Genomic DNA, 22040 nt, shown 5'->3' with positions numbered 1-22040 from the left:
GTGCTTGAAGAGGAAATGTTATCCCCCCCCCCCCCCATTGTAAATATTTGTGGGTTTCAGACCATACGACCACGGCTTACCCTCGCCGCGGTCGAGGGTAAGAACACCGGACTGGATGTATATACACAGTATTACAAGTAAACATTAGCAATAACAATTATGGAAAGTTCCTTCACCTATACATAGACAAGAGACTGAACTTCAGCACCCACATACAACACATAAGGGGATGCTCTGAGAGAGAGAGAGAGAGAGAGAGAGGGAGAGTAAAATTATCCACTGAGGTCTGATTAAGTCCTTTTGGGGACCTTAATCATTAGGACGTCCAATGATTAACGCAAAGTGAAGCGTATTCAGATGGTATATTGACAACATTCAGCATATCTCATAGTGACCTAGTAGTACTTGGTGCACAAATACCTTTTCCAAAGGAATCGCAAAACATAATTAAACACAACTGTACCGTACATATATTTATTTCAGTTTGAACAATTTTTAACATTAACATTCCAACATTCATTTTAGCAAGTTCTCTCAGAATGACGTGTGGGTTAGCAATGTCAAAGGCTGACTTAAGATCTAGGAAAGTGGTATATGACCTATCAGTATGCAGGGTGAGGAATGTGGTAATACAGTGATGTATACTCTTTCCATGCATAAAGCCATATATCTGGGGAGACAACATATTAATAATTTTGTAAAGGAGACGGTTGAGAACCATCCTCTCAAGACACTTATAGAGACAACTAGTGAGGGAGATTGGGCGAAAAGCACTCGGCTGGTGAGGTTTAGGATTGGGAATAATAACACTGTTGGTCCATGACTTAGGAAGCTCCCCAGTTACATAGCTCATATTATGCAATTGAAGAAAGGTATTCCCTGGAACTAGCAGAAGCATATGCAGTATGCCGTCAGTAACTCCATCCTTCCCGGGTGATGTAGCTTTGCCTTCATGTAGAGCAGAATCTAGTTCGTATTCAGTAAAAGCATGTCACAGTCATCCTCTTGATGAAGCATGAAGTCAAGGAACCTTGCCCTATCAGTATATCTATCATTTAATTCATTCTGTGAGGGTAGAGGAAGACTGTCAAAGCTGGAAGTCGTGGCCCAAGCACCAACAAGCTCATTTGCTCTGTGCAGAGGATTAGGGTACGAGATATCTGCAGCATTTTCCCCTTTGATCTTGTTGATATCCTTCCATGCCCGACTTAGTGGCGTGTGAGAATTGAGACCACGGACAAAAGTTTCCCAGTCTGTCTGCCTCAGCTCCACCATACGTTCCCTGGCCTTAGCCAGAGCCGCTTGAAAGAGCCGAAGCATTTCAGCAGTGCGGGTCCTTCTACAAGCTAGTCCAATTATTCTGGCAGTGCGTTTTAGTGTCTGCAATTTAGAATCATTATTATAAACATAAGTGCTATGACCAGTGTAATTTGGGTTACATGGCCTGGACGATGAATCAAGTGATTCTATAAACTGTTCGATAGTACCTGTGAGCTCATTGTTAAAATCTTCAACTGATGAAGGCTCAGATGAACTGCACCAATCTGACACATGAGCAACAAGATTGTCTCGTTGATCGATGGGCACAGCCAGCCTCTTCCGCTTGAACACTCCACCAGGGAGGATAGAGCTGCCAATGCTTACATTGGCTAATATGGCCAGATGATCAGACGCAATATCTGGCACTATTGACGAGGCGCACACGGTGTGGGAGACGTTGAAACCGAGACATAGATCAAGAATACCTCCGTAGATATTCGTCGGTTCAAGGTCACCCACAATCTGTGCATCATCGTGACTACCTAATAGTGACACCAGTTGGTTGCCGTTACGATTACTGAACTGCGAATTACCAATATTCCTATGTCTAGCGTTATAATCACCTTTAATGATGGTAGGCTCAGTCTGAATACAGATAGGAAGGTCAGCATAATTAAAGTTACAAGGAGTTGATTATTTAGTACATAGTTGTTTTTCTCTTAAACTGGATGATAGAGGGGGAGTCTTTAACGTGATTGGGAATACATACATACATACATACATACATACATACATACATACATACATACATACATACATACATACATACATACATACATACATACATGCGTACATACATACATACATACATCCATACATACATACATACATACATACATACATACATACATACATACATACATACATACATACATACATACATACATGCGTACATCCATCCATCCATACATACATACATACATACATGCGTATATAAATACATGCGTATATACATGCGTATATAAATACATACATACATACATACATACAATACATACATACATACATACATACATGCATGCGTACATACATACATCCATCCATCTATCCATACATACATACATGCATACTTACATACATACATACATACATACATACATACATACATACATACATACATACATACATACATACATGCATGCATGCGTACATACATCCATCCATCTATCCATTCATACATGCATACATACATACATACATACATACATACATACATACATACATACATACATACATACATACATACATACATACACGTCCAGTCAGCATATAGCTATTTCGGGACAAAATCCAATACAGTTTATATTGGTGAGACGCCACTGTGATGAGGAGTTTAAATATCACAGGAACTGTAGGTTAATGTGTGACATAAGTGAGGTTAGATGAGGCATCTACAAGCATCAGCTGGAGGCTGATGGAGTGTTGTGGAGGTTGCTGGTACTATGTCCAGATGTTGGAGGGTGGATTTGACTCTCCCACCCTCACTCCCCCTCCCCCCCCCCCAACATTGACCGCAGTACGTCTAAGGTTACTTTCCACTCTCGCTTACCAAGGGTATAACCCCCGCGCCCCCCCCCCCCCTCCAACATACACACATGCATCAGATTCTTAACTTACAATATTTATGATTTACCAATTTATGTTACTACACTGACTCTCAATTTCACAATATTGTATAAACTTTGATGAATCGCTCGTCTATGGGTCATCCAATAATGTTAGCAGACTTCTAGATGTTACCACTGTTAGGCTTGGCTACAAGTACCTCTGGAAGTTTGTAACATCTGATGATGTAGATTTGACTAAATGTAAACTCTGTCAGCAGAACTATTCGCATACTTTGCGTCATTATATAATGGAATGTGAAAAATCGCGGAATTTAAAGATAACAACATCAATAGTGTCCATGAAATGTGTAAGTACTTCATTCATAATGATGTGCTGCCCGAAATCTTAGCGAAGTATCCAAAATTTGCTTACTGTAGGTAATGCATACACATGACTGTAAAGCTGCCGCCCAGTTGGGTGGGTGTGGAGCACATGACTGTAAAGCTGCCGCCCAGTTGGGTGGGTGTGGAGCACATGACTGTAAAGCTGCCGCCCAGTTGGGTGGGTGTGGAGCACATGACTGTAAAGCTGCCGCCCAGTTGGGTGGGTGTGGAGCACATGACTGTAAAGCTGCCGCCCAGTTGGGTGAGTGTGGAGCACATGACTGTAAAGCTGCCGCCCAGTTGGGTGGGTTTGGAGCACATGACTGTAAAGCTGCCGCCCAGTTGAGTGGATGTGGAGCACATGACTGTAAAGCTGCTGCCCAGTTGGGTGGGTGTGGAGCACATGACTGTAAAGCTGCCGCCCAGTTGGGTGGGTGTGGAGCACATGACTGTAAAGCTGCCGCCCAGTTGGGTGGGTTTGGAGCACATGACTGTAAAGCTGCCACCCAGTTGAGTGGATGTGGAGCACATGACTGTAAAGCTGCTGCCCAGTTGGGTGGGTGTGGAGCACATGACTGTAAAGCTGCCGCCCAGTTGGGTGGGTGTGGAGCACATGACTGTAAAGCTGCCGCCCAGTTGGGTGGGTGTGGAGCACATGACTGTAAAGCTGCCGCCCAGTTGGGTGGGTGTGGAGCTTATGACTGTAAAGCTGCCGCCCAGTTGGGTGGGTGTGGAGCACATGACTGTAAAGCTGCCGCCCAGTTGGGTGGGTGTGGAGCACATGACTGTAAAGCTGCCGCCCAGTTGGGTGAGTGTGGAGCACATGACTGTAAAGCTGCCGCCCAGTTGGGTGGGTTTGGAGCACATGACTGTAAAGCTGCCGCCCAGTTGAGTGGATGTGGAGCACATGACTGTAAAGCTGCTGCCCAGTTGGGTGGGTGTGGAGCACATGACTGTAAAGCTGCCGCCCAGTTGGGTGGGTGTGGAGCACATGACTGTAAAGCTGCCGCCCAGTTGGGTGGGTTTGGAGCACATGACTGTAAAGCTGCCGCCCAGTTGAGTGGATGTGGAGCACATGACTGTAAAGCTGCTGCCCAGTTGGGTGGGTGTGGAGCACATGACTGTAAAGCTGCCGCCCAGTTGGGTGGGTGTGGAGCACATGACTGTAAAGCTGCCGCCCAGTTGGGTGGGTGTGGAGCACATGACTGTAAAGCTGCCGCCCAGTTGGGTGGGTGTGGAGCACATGACTGTAAAGCTGCCGCCCAGTTGGGTGGGTGTGGAGCACATGACTGTAAAGCTGCCGCCCAGTTGGGTGGGTGTGGAGCAAGACTAGTAACTGTGTAACTCACCATAAATGTAAAGTGCCTTGTATAGTGACTGTTGTGAGCCTCTTGTTGAATCACTTGTGACACAAAAGATTACTGATGTGTGTATTTGTGGTGGTGATTAAATATGTATGTGTATGTATATATGTATATGTATGAATATGTACATGTATGCATAAGTATGTGTACATTAATAATTTTGTAACTAGCGTCAAAAGATTGTTATTTGCTTAGCTAAACGAACTAGAGGGTTCAGTTCCTGAACCGATTATGTGCCTCTGTAATCCTTTACACCACCGCCCACGGGATGTGTATTATGGGGTGCATAATAAAGAAAGAAAATGAATGGACCGAACCCCACAATTCATTTAGCTAAGCAAATTACAATCTTGATGAGCTTGTTACAAAATTCACTATAAGTCGTCACATCATAAATGGGTTCGAGATCGACCACAAGTAGTGCATTACATAATTTATCAGTATTGTGCAGCCTGTGATCCCCGCCTGGCTGGATACTGATACCTAGGTAATTTTCATGTGTCCGGACACCGGCAATAAGGTGGTATTATTCATTTAACTTAAGATATATATATTTTTAAATGTTGTCACATTAACGGCTACATCTTCCTTTCTTCTGACATATAGATTTTTAAGATTAATTAAAATATATGGAAACTAATTATACAATTTATTGGCTGGTGTGCAGGGCTTCACACTCTCAGAGCTAGCCATCAAGTAACTATCAAAACGCATATATCTTCGTTTTTACTTCAGTTATATTTATGACAAAGGATTTTAAATGTAGCCTATATTTCTACCTTTCAGATGACATAAATACTTTCGTTAATTACAATATCTAGATCAAACTAACATTGATTTTCAAAAGGTTGTATATTTTCCATCAATGGAGAGCATCAGCCAAGAAGCCTTCTTTAAAATATGAATATCTATCCTCACCCAATAAGATCTAATCTCTGAATAAAACGCAAAAAAAGACTTGATTGTAACCTATCCACCGCTGCCCATTGGATGGGGGAGAGGGGGTTATGTGTAGGATAAACATATCAATTGTGACACTAGCCCTCCATATATGTCAGTTGCTTAAATTATAAACGGTACTTGTGGTCGGACTCGAGCCCATTGTTGATGTGACAATGTGCATTGACTTTTGTAACTAGCTTATCAAGATTATAACTTGCTTGGCTATATGAATTGTGGGGCTCAGTCCCTGAGCCCATTATGTGCCTCTGTAACACTCCACTATCGCTCATAGGATGGGTATGGGGTGCATAATAAATGAACTAAAATAAGCTCTGCCTTTTTTATAACATATACAATTATAAGCTTTATTTGTGAATCTCAATTAATTAAACAATATATCAAAGAGCCTGTAGGGTTCGGTGAGATGAGCGAAGAGACATGGGAGATTTTACATAAGTACAGTACATGGTAGTTTAAGTAGCGAACGCATGTCAACGAATAACGAGTATATATAACAAAACTATTGTCCTATGAAGTCGATTTAACTTCCAAACATATATTTTTTTAATAAATGTTAAATGTTTTCTGGCTAGTTATGTTAGATTTTATTAAAAATACGTATTCTACTTGTTAACATTATAATTTAAATTTGTGATAATTTGTGCAGAGAAGTGCGACAACTGGATATGCCAACAAACACTTTCCAGACAACGATATATCTTGGATAAGTCGCTCCACAACATTGACGCTTGGACCCTCGACTTCCTTTGATGCTACTTATTTACTTATTTCATAATGAAATTATATTAGTTTGGAGTAAATATATGTTTTCTCATGTTCTGCATTCAGCACCCACATTATAGTAAATATACCATATTACTTCATTACTTAAATAATGCTAGGAGGGTTTGAGTAGCTTTGGGTCTTTATTGGACAGAATCTCCAATAGATAGGGCGAGAGTCGCTCCCTCTCTCTTGCCCGAGCAAGAGTCGAAACTTAATTTAAAATTGATATATCTTTGTTCTCGAACATGATATATTTCATTTGGTGAAATCATAATAATGTTCATATCTCGGTCTTTCTGGAGGCATATAAGATTTTAGGTTTTATTAACGTATCTTTGTTAATTATACAATATATCTGCAAGTGTGTAGGCGTCTGCACTCCATGCCCGACAAGCTACTGAGCGCTACTATAAAAACATATGTATCTTCACTTGAGCTATAAATATGTCTATTGTAATGTATTTAAAATGAATCTCTTATTTCTATCTTGCTTAAGACATATAAAACATTTGTGTTTATTAACGAATTTACGTGAAATAAACATTGATCTGAGAGAGAGTTGCTCTGTCGTTCAGTCTGTATGGGGTGGGAGCTCCGTAATTTTTAAAATACATGTATCTTCATTAGAACTTTAAATATGTCCATGGTAAAGTGTTTAAAGTGAAGCTTATATGTCTGCCTTTCTTGAGACATATAAAACATATATGTTTATTAATGAATTCACGTGAAATAAACATTGTTCTGAGAGAGAGTTGCTCGGTCGATCAATCTGTCCGGGGTTAAAGCTCGGCTATTATAAAAGTACACGTATCTTCGCTTTAAATTTAAATATGCCCATGGTAAGGTATTTAGAATGAAGCTTATATTTCTATCTTTCTTGTGACATATAAAACTCTTACGTTTATTAAGGAATCTGTGTGAAATAGGCATGGTTCTGAGATGAATGCTGCGGTTTTCGAGCTCGACGCGCGGCAATGGACGCCATACACATCCAGTGGGTGTTATTGGACCCTATACCCATTTTATTTGTGGTTGGAGCCCCATACCCATTCTATGGGTGGTTGGAGCCCCATACCCATCCTGTGGGTTGTAGTGGACGCCATACTCATCCTGTGGGTGGTATTGGACCCCATACCCTTCCTATTTATTTATTATTTATTATTTATGCATATACAAGAATGTACATAAGGAATGTGAGGATACAATTATGGTAATTACAGTCTTGTAAAGCCACTAGCACGCGCAGCGTTTCGGGCCGGTCCTTAATCTAATAATCCTGTGGGTGGATGTGATCCCCATACTCATCCTGTGGGTGGATGTGACCCTCATACCCATCATGTGGATGGTATTGGACCCCTTTCCCACCTAACAGGCGGTAGGTGACAATATACCCATCCTAGCTATAGTTGGTATAGTAGACACAATACCGTTCTGTTTGCAGTAGTTTACCCCATAGACATTCCAACGTAACATCGTTTTCTGTTAGCGTTCCTACAAAACATCCTTTAAAGATTTGTAAAGCACAAACTATGGTATATAATATTGATTGGTGAAGGACTGTTATTCTATGTAATAATTTTTAGTGCTTATTATAATTTACTAAGAACAACTAATATTTCTCAAAACAAAACTACGAGCCTTCAATAGGAAGTAGCTGATCTGTAATATTCTAAGAGCATGGACAATGGTAGGTAAATTTCACAACCCGTGTGGGACCTGAAAACTACAATTTTCATTATAATTGAACCAATCACGAATATTCTGCTATCTATGTTGACGGACGGGTACTGTGACACGTAAATTGGTACGTGAGGAAGAGTTTGGGCCTTGGTAAAAAAAGTAACTGGGAATATATCACATATTTACTAATTCATATTCAACATATTGACTTTAAGCATTAAGTCATATATGTGCTGTCTTGTGTGAGAACGGGCCCTGCAATACCTCAAATCTTATCTTACTGACAGACTCCAGTACGTTTCTGTGAATAATTCAATTTCTCCCACCCTACCCATCAACATTGGTGTTCCTCAGGGCAGCATACTTGGCCCTCTCCTCTTTCTCATCTACATTAATGACCTTCTAAAGGCCTCCCAACACCTCAAACCAATTCTATTTGCTGACGACACAACTTTCATTTACTCCAGTCCTGACCCCCTTGCTCTAAATGTCACAGTGAATACTGAGCTAAATAAAGTCCATCTTTGGCGAACTGCCAACAAACTCACCCTCAACATTGACAAAACTTTCTATATTTTGTTTGGCAATAAATCCTCAAATCAAATAAATCTCAGGATAAATAATACCAAAATTTGTAACAAAATAGATGGCAAATTCCTTGGCATTCTCATTGACCACGAGCTGAATTTCCAGGGACTCATTCTAAATATATAAAAAAAAGTTTCAAAAACTGTTGGCATTCTTTCTAAGATCAGATATTATGTACCTCGCCCTACCCTGGTGACGCTCTATTACTCCCTCATCTATCCTTATCTCAACTATGGTATTTGTGCTTGGGGTTCTACTACCTGTGGTGTTTGTGTGTTACTGAGGAAGTCTTGGTTGTAGGGTTGATGTAAAGTCATGACTTGGTTACTGACTTTAATACTTAATATGATTACATGACTAGTAGCTACCAAGCTTGGCGGGCGTCCTGTACGCTCTCTTGTTTACCTTCTCTCTCTGGCGTCTCAGCCGCCGCACATAGAAAACGGATGGTACCATTTTCTGTGAACATGACATCCCTCCTTTTCTTTAAAAAGAATGAATACAGGATGTCTACCATGCTTGTAGCACAAAGCAAAGTTATTGACACAAAGTAAGTTATTACCATATCAAGAGATACTGCATACATTTAACATTAATTAAGCACACAAAGAATTTAAACAACTTAATCTTTTCCACAAAGGATTTCAATGTTAAAAATACATATGCAATGTTAAACAAACATGAAAGAAACTGTAATACAAAGTTACAAAATATTGAATGAGATATCTGCTTTATTCAAACAATATTAAATTTAGTTTAGCATAATAAGTAAATACTTTTCATTACATAGGAACACAATTAATCATCAAATCGTGTAGGGCGTTTAACTTGACGTTTAGGACGAGAGTCCTTAAATGCAATAACATCCCTTGATGAATTGTTTGTCGGGTTATAACTATTTTTTTCTTTTTCTTTTGCACGACTTTGCACTTCATCATTTTCTACACTAGTTGGAATCACTTTGAAATAAGCCATATTACGTGTTATATTATGATCTCTATTACTAGCTGTTACCATAGTTCCTTTTACACTAATCACTTTATATGGTTTTGTATCATACGGCATATCTAACTTTCCCTCTTTCTTTTTAACGAGAACAGTGTCTCCAACCTTTATGAACTGTTCCTTTGCACGTTGATCATGAGCAATTTTCATTTTGCCCTTGGCTAGTGCATCCTTCTGAGCGAGACGTTTATCCGTTACCTCGGCTGGCATAACGGGTAGTGCGATTCTCATAGGACGTCCAAATAAAAGTTCGCCAGGCGACTTGCCCAGTGTTCCATGTGGTGTTGCACGGTAGTTCCTGAGAAAAGCATACATAGCTTGTTTCCAGGATCGTCCTTCGGCACGAGCACAGCGTACCGCTTTCATGAGAGGTTGCATGAATCTCTCAACTTCTCCATTTGCTTGAGGATGTAGTGGCATCACACGGCGGTGTTTGAATCCAATATGCTCAGAAAAGTTGACGAAGTCTTGTCCATTGAATGGCGGTCCATTGTCTGTCTTGACAACTTCGGGAATGCCAAAGTTTGAAAAGATCTTGTCGAGTTTCGGGATGACAGCCTTTGCAGATGTGGAAGTGATGATTTCTACTTCTGGATAACGTGAGTGATCATCAATGACTACCATCAAGTACTCTCCAGTTGGTAGTGGTCCACAGAAGTCCATCGATACTTCCGTCCATGGTGCAGCAGGTAGTGGTGAAGGTTGTAGAGGTGTTGGTCTTGAAGTATCCACTGCAGCTTGGCAAGGGACACAGGCATCATGCATATCCTTTGCTTGACGATCAATGCCAGGAAACCACACCTTTTCTCGTAGCAGCTGTTTCGTCCTAACAAGACCTTGGTGTCCTTGATGTGCAAGCTTCAGAGCACGTTGCTGGAGAACAGCTGGAATCACGATACGAGTACCTCGCAGCACAGTGTCGCGTTGTTGCGTAACACTTAATTCTGTCTGGATGCGTTCAAGTGCTTTGAATGCATCTTGGTCAACTCCTGAGGGTGGGATGCGTGGAAACTTTTTCTTAGTCAATGCATCCACTGTTGCTTGCAGAGTTGGGTCCTCTAGGGTTGCAGTACGGATTTCATCAAGAGTAAGAGCCTTAGGGACTGCATCACAGGTTACAGAGTGTACATATTCCTCGGCAACTTGCTGATGCTTGGTGATGGTGAAACTGTTGGCAGGATGTCGACTGATGTAATCAGCGGGATTGCCTGCACCCGGCTTGTATTTCACCGTAAAGTTGTATGGTTGCAGACGAAGAGCCCATCTCTCAATGCGAGCTGGTGGTTTGGACTTTGGATTATTGAAGATGGTCTCCAACGGTTTGTGGTCAGTGACTATCGTGGTGAAGGGTGCACCAAGCAGATACACATTGAAGTGTTCACAGCCCCATACAAGAGCAAGAGCTTCCTTCTCTGTCTGACTGTATCGTTGCTCAACATCTGTGAGAGAACGGCTGGCGTAGGCAATTACTACTCGGGAATCTGGTTGACCAGGTTTGTGTTGGGCTAAAACAGCACCTAAACCAACAGGACTAGCATCCACCGTTAACTCAGTGTCCATTGATGGATCAAAGTATGCAGCAGTCGCATTCTCTACTAGTGCATCTTTCACAGCATCAAATGCATTTTGCTCGATATCGCTCCAGTACCATGATGCATTTTTCTTCAGGAGCTCACGTAGAGGCTTCGTAATGGTAGCAAAATCTGGAATGAAGCGAGAACAGTAGTTTGCCATTTCCAGAAAACTATGTACTTCAGTGGACGTTGAAGGAGGTGCAGCATTCTTGATATCTGCAACTTTCTTAGGATCTGGAGACAGACCTTTGTCACTAAGTACATGTCCAAAGAATTCAATTTTATGTTGATTGAACTCACACTTTGCTCGGCTTAGCGTCAAATTCTTTTCTCGTAAGCGTTGCAATGTTGCACGAAGAGCTTTGTCGTGTTCAGCTTGGGTACGGCCATAAACAATGATGTCATCAGACATGTTGTCAGCATTAGGTATATCTTGCAATACCTGGCTGATGATGTGCTGGAATACCTCGGCAGCACTGTTAATACCAAAACTCAGGCGCTTGTACCTATACAGACCTCGATGTGTCGTAAACGTTGTGATGAAGCGACTCTCATCATCAAGTTCAAGCTGATGATAGCCCTTGTTTAAATCTAACTTGCTGAATATAGTTGCACCATTCAAGCGGTAGATCATATCATCTACAGTCGGTGTAGGATGGCGTTCACGCATTATTGCCTTGTTGGGAACACGCATGTCCACACAAATGCGTATCTCATCTGGATTCTTCGGCTTTGGTGGAGTGACAATTGGGCTTACCCATGGTGTTGGGCCTGTTACTGGTTCAATGATATCTAGTTCCATCAGCCTATCCAGTTCGGCATCGACTTTCTTGCGAGTATGGAATGGTTGTCGGCGATGTGGTTGGGCAACTGGAATTACATCTGGGTTGATATGCAGATGTACTTTGCTATCAGTATAACAACCTATGGATTTAAATCGATCAGAAAATTCAGCAACAATACCATCAACATTGTTTGCAGATTCCACTGCTACAGCATTAGAAAGCTGAAGTAGCCCCAATTTGGTTGAAGTCTTGTAACTGAGTAAAGACTCCTTTGCATTCCTAACAACATGGAATGTAGTAATGAGCATTGCATTCTTTGACTTAATCTCTGCAGTGAAAGTTCCAATCACTGGCAAGGCTACCTTTGAAGCATAGGCAGTGGCTTTGCCATTATAGTTCTCAAGCTTTGGGAACTGTTTTTTAAATTTCTCATAGTGGCACTCAGCAATGGTGTCAATGTTTGATCCAGTGTCAATGAGAACCTTGAGACAAATACCAGCAATGTATACACATGTCTCTGGGTTGTTTGGAAGATCATTCCATTCTGTGATTGCTTGTACTCCATAAGTATAATCACATTCACTGTCATCTGAGACTGGTTGTAATGAAATGTTGTCTTGTATATTATTAACATTCTGGATATGAGGTGCAATATTGTGTTTACCACCTCGACCCCTATGACCTGATCCTCGTACAGTGCTTTTATTCATTGACTGTGGTTTCTTTAGTGCAGAACGACACATAGCACCAAAATGACCTAGTTTTCCACACTCATAGCACTTCTTACATTGAGCAGGACAAACATTATCTTGGTGTGGGTAGTCTCCTCCACAATTGTAACATTTATTGTTGACACCCTCTGATGTGGGTCGTTGTGACTGCTTGAGCCTTGTTCCTTGACCCCAGTTGTGATGTGGTTCTCGGCTAAATTTACTGTTAGGTTTGCCATGATATCTTCTTTGATCACGGTGTCCTCCCTGAACCTTACGTACCTCATCACTGTTAGTAACAGTGGCAGAACCGTTATTAGCACTGCACTCCATGACACGAGCATCACGTGCAGCATCTTCCATTCGACGAGCAATATCCAGTATCTTGGTAAGAGAACTTTCATCATCAACAAGTTCTAGAGCTCTTCGACGGAGACGTGTAGATGTGCATGTTTCAATTATTTGCTGTTTGATTTCTTTGTCAACATTAGCAAACTCACAATGGGCTGCTAAACCCTGCAGACGTGTGTGGTATTGATCCACAGTTTCATTGGAGAGTTGTTTTGCTCTCCTGAAATGCATATTTTCCATTGCAGTATTTTGCCTTGGTTTGAAATGCTCTGTTAATTTGGCTTTGGCAGTGTCATAATCTTTGGCACCACCAGTGTCTTTCAGTGTGTCAAAGATGTCACAAACTCTATCACCTGCATAATGAAGTAGAAAGGCACGCTTTCTTTCAGCACTTTTGATGTCAGAAACTATCAACAAATTTTCAAACCTTTTAAGCCATTTGACCCACCTCTGTGACAGGTTTGTCTGGTCACAGTCAGGATCAAATGCAGGAAACTGAGGTATATTTGCCATTTTTACTGAATAAATGTAACTTATCACTTAAATGTTCCTCAGAATATTAAACACTTACTGCACTGTATATGTTAGTCAAGAATTCACTGTAATTACTTTAATTTTGCAAAGCACACAAGCATTTTAATGCAAAAGTTCACAACAGTGCACAATATAGCAGCAACTGACTTCTTACCTAGCCCTTGTGTACATGTGTTGTTCCTACTCACAGCAGCAGCACAGCAGTTGGCACAGCAGTTGGTACAGCAGCAGTTGGTACAGCAGTTGGTGCAGCAGTTGGTGCAGCAGTTGGTACAGCAGTCAGTTCAGTGTGATGAATTTTGTAGCACGAAGCGTCGTTTCGTAACCACATCATCAGGTTTTGTACACATCAATGCGTCGTTTCGTACACAACGTCGGCAGATTCCTCAGTACACAGTTTCTTCAGCACAGCTTGGGTAGCACACAGCTTGGGTAGCACACAGCATTGGTTAGCACACAGCATCGTTTAGCACACAGCATTGGTTAGCACACAGCATCGGTTAGCATACAGCATCGGGTATGGCGCTCACAGCTTCTCTTCCTCCTCCAGGCAGCATGCTTCTCCCTTGTGTTTGAAACTGAACAAATACCTGCGTTCACAGTTCATCCTCGTCGCCAATGTGGTGTTTGTGTGTTACTGAGGAAGTCTTGGTTGTAGGGTTGATGTAAAGTCATGACTTGGTTACTGACTTTAATACTTAATATGATTACATGACTAGTAGCTACCAAGCTTGGCGGGCGTCCTGTACGCTCTCTTGTTTACCTTCTCTCTCTGGCGTCTCAGCCGCCGCACATAGAAAACGGATGGTACCATTTTCTGTGAACATGACATCCAAAATAGATGGCAAATTCCTTGGCATTCTCATTGACCACGAGCTGAATTTCCAGGGACTCATTCTAAATATATAAAAAAAGTTTAAAAAACTGTTGGCATTCTTTCTAAGATCAGATATTATGTACCTCGCCCTACCCTGGTGACGCTCTATTACTCCCTCATCTATCCTTATCTCAACTATGGTATTTGTGCTTGGGGTTCTACTACCCAAAATCCTTTACATCCTCTAATTACTCAACACAAAGTTGCTATTAGGACAATATCCACCTCTGGCCCCAGACATCACTCGGTACCTCTACTCAAATCTCTGAATATGTTAGATATTAAGTCACTGCACATCCTCTCATGTGTATTATATATATATATAAAATGTTGAACTGTAATGCCAATTCTGACCTTAAAAGCTTCATTGAAGGTTGTAACAGAACCCATGAGCACCACACCAGAAACAAATACCTTTTTGATATTCCAAGAGTATGACTTAATCAAACTAGAAATGCCATCTGCAGACTTTGACCCATCTGTAAAGTCGGAAATGAAGCGGGAGTGTGATGAAAAGTGTGCAAGGAAAAGTACGACGTAAGTGAAAGTGAGGAGGGTGTTGTAGGGACTGCACAATGTAGCGAAGACAGTAGCGATCACAGCGATCCTGTAGAGACAGGATGCCTGTTTCGACATAAAGGCTTAGGGTAGGAGTCGAACGCAAGGCACCAGGGCTGAAGAATAACCCAGTGTGGTCCAGAGCATCAAGACAGCAAAGAGTAAAATGAGAGGCAGATGAGTAAGCACGACAACCATAATTGAGTTTAGACAGTACTGCCATAGAACCGCAATGAGGCAGGGCAGACTGGAGTTTGCAAAGAGAGAAAGGATCATTATAGAGAAGCTGGAGATGCATGTGAAAATCTATGGAACAAGATTCATGAAGGTGCTTACGAATAAGGAAAGATGGAGGAAGACTAGAACTGGAGCCAAGAGTCGAAAAACGGGGAACCCAGTTCGGTGGCGACTGACACAGGATCCGCCACAATAGAACCATGGAAGTGAAGGACTGGCGAGACATCTGGAACAAACTTACCCGATATCTTACATATTTTCTTCCTGATCTGGGGCAGAGGAGTATCAGTCGTAATGGTGGAGACAAAAGATTTCAAACTCACACGTTTAGCCGTACGGACCGCACTCGCCTTGTGAAACGAAAGAAAACAAACAACTATCTATCTGCATCTGTCTTTCTTCTATGCTGCGCTCTTACAGCAGACAGCCGAAACACAGCCTGCAGTCCACCAGGGAACGCACTTCCACATGCCTCGGGAGGTAGAGCGAGGAATAGAGCAGAGGGCAGCGTCTAATATGGTGTGATGAAAAAGGAGTAAGGCTTGAGGGCGAGACAGATCGGAGAGGTCGAAAAGAGTAGCATGTAGGGTGAATAGATTCTAGTTAGCCTTGTCAAATTGCCACCTAGGGACGGAGACGGAAGGGTGAAAAGAGAAAAAGGTGACAAGGATGGGGAAATGGTTACCGTTATGGAGGTCACGAAGAACCCGCTATGTGAAATCTAAATAAAGAGAACAGGGGCAGGAGAGAAAGATCAAGACAGGAGACGGTGCAAAAGCAGGTGTCAACATAAGTGGGTTCACCAGAATTCAGAAGAGAAAGAGAAGAACAGAGGACGAACCCTTCGGGAAGGCGGCCCCATGTGCAGAACATCGCCCCAGAGGGTATGCCGACAGGTAAAATCACCCAAAGGGAGCATAGGGTAAAGAGTCCAAAAGATGTTTAAGACCGGGAAGAGAAAGTGGGAAATTTGGGGGGAGATAAATGGAACAGACTGTATACCAATTACTCAAAAGATATGGGCCACAGAACACTCAATGTGCAACTGGAAAAGTATGGGAACGAAGGTAATATCAGTACGAATCAAAAGAGCAGTAGTGTTATGGGCCATAGCAAAAAATGGAGGGGGGAAGAGAATGGCGTAACCACGGAAGTGACCAGGACAAGTGCCAAGCATCGGCTCCTGGAGACAGACGAAAAGCAGTGAAAACCGTGATATCCGAAGCTGGAATTCATAGAAGTTGGCATAAAATACACGAATATTCAAATGAAGAATAAACATTGTCAAAAATAGAAAGAATAGAAATAGAGAACACGGGTCAAACAAAGGCAAATTAAAACAGTATACTAAGTAAGATCAGAATCAGTGAAATTGGGGTTATGGGGCATAGATAAATCTAGCAAGAACAGGTAAATCTATCAAGAACAGGTAAATCTAGCAAGAACAATGGAGTCAAGGTAGTGGTAGGATGAACCAGAGGTGAACTGACAGGGTCCAGAGCAGCATTGGAGAGGTGCGGTCAAGGCAATCAGGGAGAGGAGGGGCAGAAACAGGGGAGCGCACCTCATCAAGGGCAGCATCCAAGAGAAAATTGAGGGCCAAGGGAATTTCCATATTTGGGACAGAGGACTTAACCACCGAAATGGGAAGGGGATTCAGGGATAGAGTCGGAGTCGGAAGGTGAGGAAGAGATTGATGCCTTCTCACCTGCTGGGGAGGAAGAGGAGGAACCAGGCTTATGTTTCTGATATAGACAGGTGTGCCAGCAGCATCGTACTGGGCGACAGCCATTGCAGTCTCAACAGGAGAAGGAGAACAGGAGCAGTCAATATGAAGATTGCTGGGAGGAGGGACAACGACCTGGATGGACAGGCGGTGTGGAGGGCCATATATATATATATATATATATATATATATATATATATATATATATATATATATATATATATAATATATATATATATATATAATATATATATATATAATATATATATATAATATATATATATAATATATATATATATATATAATATGTATATATATATAATATATATATATAATATATATATATATAATATGTATATATATATAATATATATATAATATATATATATAATATATATATATATAATATATATATTTTATTGAATATGACCGAAAAAGTAAGATTAATAATTCTAACACGAATTTTCTCAATCTTTCGTACATTATGCTTCACTGTTGGAGGTAAATCAAAAATCACTTCTCCAAAATTCATTTTTATTTCTAGTCTGACGCGACACGGGCGCGTTTCGTAAAACTTATTACATTTTCAAAGACTTCACAAATACACAACTGATTAGAACTTGCGTTTCCCTGATTTTATATCTACATTTGAGTGAGGTGGGAAGGGTGATGTGGCATTACATTTGAGTAAGGTGGGAAGGATGATGTGGCATTAGAGGATATTAATAGGGTATTAAAAGTATCAACACAAGACAGAACACGAAACAATGGATATTGAATAGAAGTGTTTGTAGAAAGCCTATTGGTCCATATTTCTTGATGCTTCTATATTGGAGCGGAGTCTTGAGGTGGGTAGAATATAGTTGTGCAATAATTGGCTGTTGATTGCTGGTGTTGACTTCTTGATGTGTAGTGCCTCGCAAACGTCTAGCCGCCTGCTATCGCTGTATCTATCGATGATTTCTGTGTTGTTTACTAGGATTTCTCTGGCGATGGTTTGGTTATGGGAAGAGATTATATGTTCCTTAATGGAGCCCTGTTGTTTATGCATCGTTAAACGCCTAGAAAGAGATGTTGTTGTCTTGCCTATATACTGGGTTTTTTGGAGCTTACAGTCCCCAAGTGGGCATTTGAAGGCATAGACGACGTTAGTCTCTTTTAAAGCGTTCTGTTTCGTGTCTGGAGAGTTTCTCATGAGTAGGCTGGCCGTTTTTCTGGTTTTATAGTAAATCGTCAGTTGTATCCTCTGATTTTTGTCTGTAGGGATAACGTTTCTATTAACAATATCTTTCAGGACCCTTTCCTCTGTTTTATGAGCTGTGGAAAAGAAGTTCCTGTAAAATAGTCTAATAGGGGGTATAGGTGTTGTGTTAGTTGTCTCTTCGGAGGTTGCATAGCTTTTCACTTTCCTTCTTATGATGTCTTCGATGAAACCATTGGAGAAGCCGTTATTGACTAGAACCTGCCTTACCCTACAGAGTTCTTCGTCGACTTGCTTCCATTCTGAGCTGTGGCTGAGAGCACGGTCGACGTATGCGTTAACAACACTCCTCTTGTACCTGTCAGGGCAGTCGCTGTTGGCATTTAGGCACATTCCTATGTTTGTTTCCTTTGTGTAGACTGCAGTGTGGAAACCTCCGCCCTTTTCCATGACTGTTACATCTAGAAAAGGCAGCTTCCCATCCTTTTCCGTCTCGTAAGTGAAACGCAGCACGGAACTCTGCTCAAATGCCTCCTTCAGCTCCTGCAGATGTCTGACATCAGGTACCTGTGTAAAAATGTCGTCAACATACCTGCAGTATATGGCCGGTTTCAAGTTCATGTCGACTAAGACTTTTTGCTCGATGGTACCCATGTAGAAGTTTGCAAACAGGACACCTAGGGGAGAACCCATAGCGACCCCATCTACTTGCTTATACATGTGCCCATCCGGGCTCAAGAAGGGTGCCTCTTTAGTACAAGCTTGGAGTAGTTTCCTCAGAATACTTTATAATATAATATATATATATATATATATATATATATATATATATATATATATATATATATATATATATATATATATATAATGTCGTACCTAGTAGCCAGAACGCACTTCTCAGCCTACTATGCAAGGCCCGATTTGCCTAATAAGCCAAGTTTTCATGAACTAATGCTTTTTCGACTACCTAACCTACCTAACCTAACCTAACATTTTCGGCTACCTAACCTAACCTAACCTATAAAGATAGGTTAGGTAGGGTTGGTTAGGTTCGGTCATATATCTACGTTAATTTTAACTCCAATAAAAAAAAATGACCTCATACATAATGAAATGGGTAGCTTTATCATTTCATAAGAAAAGAATTGGAGAAAATATATTAATTCAGGAAAACTTGGCTTATTAGGCAAATCGGGCCTTGCATAGTAGGCTGAGAAGTGCGTTCTGGCTACTAGGTACGACATATATATATATATATATATATATATATATATATATATATATATATATATATATATATATATATTATTAAATATGACCGAAAAAGTAAGATTAATAATTCTAACACGAATTTTCTCAATCTTTCGTACATTTCTTTTCACTGTTGGAGGTAAATCAAAAATCAATTCTCCAAAATTCATTTTTATTTCTAGTCTGACGCGACACGAGCGCGTTTCGTAAAACTTATTACATTTTCAAAGACTTTAGTTCACAAATACACAACTGAATAGAACTTACGCATCTCCGATTTTATATCTACATTTGAGTGAGGTGGAAGGGGTGATGTGGCATTAACACAAGACAGAACAAGATGTGGCATTAATAGGGTATTAATTTCATCAACACAAGACAGAACAAGAAGTGGTATTAATAGGGTATTAATTTCATCAACACAAGACAGAACACGAAACAATGGATATTGAATAGAAGTGTTTGTAGAAAGCCTATTGGTCCATATTTCTTGATGCTTCTATATTGGAGCGGAGTCTTGAGGTGGGTAGAATATAGTTGTGCAATAATATAAAACCAGTATATAGGCAATAAACCCAGTATATAGGCAAGACAACAACATCTCTTTCTAGGCGTTTAACGATGCATAAGCAACAGGGCTCCATTAAGGAACATATAATCTCTTCCCACAACCAAACCATCGCCAGAGAAATCCTAGTAAACAACACACAAATCATCGATAGATACAGCTATAGCAGGCGGCTTGACGTTTGCGAGGCACTACACATCAAGAAGTCAACACCAGCAATCAACAGCCAATTATTGCACAACTATATTCTACCCCCCTCAAGACTCCGCTCCAATATAGAAGCATCAAGAAATATGGACCAATAGGCTTTCTACAAACACTTCTATTCAATATCCATTGTTTCGTGTTCTGTCTTGTGTTGATGAAATTAATACCCTATTAATACCACTTCTTGTTCTGTCTTGTGTTGATGAAATTAATACCCTATTAATGCCACATCTTGTTCTGTCTTGTGTTTATGCCACATCACCCCTTCCACCTCACTCAAATGTAGATATAAAATCGGAGATGCGTAAGTTCTATTCAGTTGTGTATTTGTGAACTAAAGTCTTTGAAAATGTAATAAGTTTTACGAAACGCGCTCGTGTCGCGTCAGACTAGAAATAAAAATGAATTTTGGAGAATTGATTTTTGATTTACCTCCAACAGTGAAAAGAAATGTACGAAAGATTGAGAAAATTCGTATTAAAATTATTAATCTTACTTTTTCGGTCATATTTAATAATATATGTCTACAGGAAAGACTGCTACCAAAATATATTAATATATATATATATATATATATATATATATATATATATATATATATATATATATATATATATATATATATATATATATATATGGAAGGAGGAAGAAATATACCTTCCTCCCTTAGGTAAAAGTGACCATGTCTTTTTGGGAATAAAGTATGCAATGCGTTATAATCTGGAAGAAAATATGACGGTCGATGCAATTGAAAAACCTGACTTTAGGAGAGGACATTATGGCAACCTTAGACAATTTTTTTGTGAGTATAACTGGACAGACTTGTTGCTAGTCAAGGAAGTGAATGAGATATATGTCAAGTTTTGTGAAATATATGATAAAGGCACAAAAACATTTATACCAAAACAGAGAAGCAGAACTAGGAAACAGGATTGGTTCAACAGAAAGTGCGAGAGGGCCAGAGGCCAAAAGACACAAAAATGGAATCAATACAGGAAGAGGCCAAACCCCCAAACATACCAGTGATACAAAGATGCGAGAAACAACTACACAGCAGTGAGGAGAGAGGCAGAAAGAAATTTTGAAAAAGGGATTGCAGACAAATGTAAAACAGAACCAGGTCTATTCTATAAATTCATAAACAACAAATTGCAGATAAAGGATAATATTCAGAGGTTGAAAATGGGAAATAGATTCACGGAAAATGAAAAGGAAATGTGTGAAACATAAAACGAAAAGTTCCAAAGTGTGTTTGTACAAAATGATATCTTCAGGGAACCAGATACAATAAGAATTCCAGAGAACAACATAGAGCACATAGAGGTGTCTAGAGACAAAATGGAAAAAATGCTCAAGGAGCTAAATAAGAACAAAGCAGTTGGTCCAGATGGAGTTTCACCATGGGTTCTGAGAGAATGTGCACCTGAGCTCAGCATTCCTCTTCAACTGATTTTTCCGGCATCCCTATTTACAGGAGTTGTAGCTGATGTGTGGAAAAAGGCTAACATAGTTCCAATCTACAAAAGTGGAAGCAGGGAAGACCCCCTTAATTATAGACCGGTATCATTGACAAGTGTAATAGTCAAAATATTGGAAAAAATAATTAAAACTAAATGGGTAGAACACCTGGAGAGAAATTATATAATATCAGACAGACAGTATGGTTTTCGATCTGGAAGATCCTGTGTATCAAATTTACTCAGTTTCTATGATCGAGCAACAGAGATATTACAGGAAAGAGATGGTTGGGTTGACTGCATCTAACTGGACCTAAAAAACGCTTTCGACAGAGTTTCACGTAAGAGGTTGTTCTGGAAACTGGAAAATATTAGAGGGGTGACAGGT

General features: G+C 40.5%; 1 protein-coding gene across 1 annotated transcript in view; it reads left to right on the top strand.

Moving 5' to 3' along the window:
• Positions 1-22040, top strand: part of LOC138370860 (uncharacterized) — a 300961-nt gene that overhangs the window by 83035 nt on the left and 195886 nt on the right. The window lies entirely within an intron of this gene.

The sequence above is a fragment of the Procambarus clarkii genome, chromosome 33 (assembly GCF_040958095.1).
Source record: "Procambarus clarkii isolate CNS0578487 chromosome 33, FALCON_Pclarkii_2.0, whole genome shotgun sequence".
NCBI classification, from domain to species: Eukaryota; Metazoa; Arthropoda; class Malacostraca; order Decapoda; family Cambaridae; genus Procambarus; species Procambarus clarkii.
The sequence above is the reverse complement of the archived record's forward strand: the minus strand, read 5'-3'. Positions and strand labels throughout refer to the sequence as shown.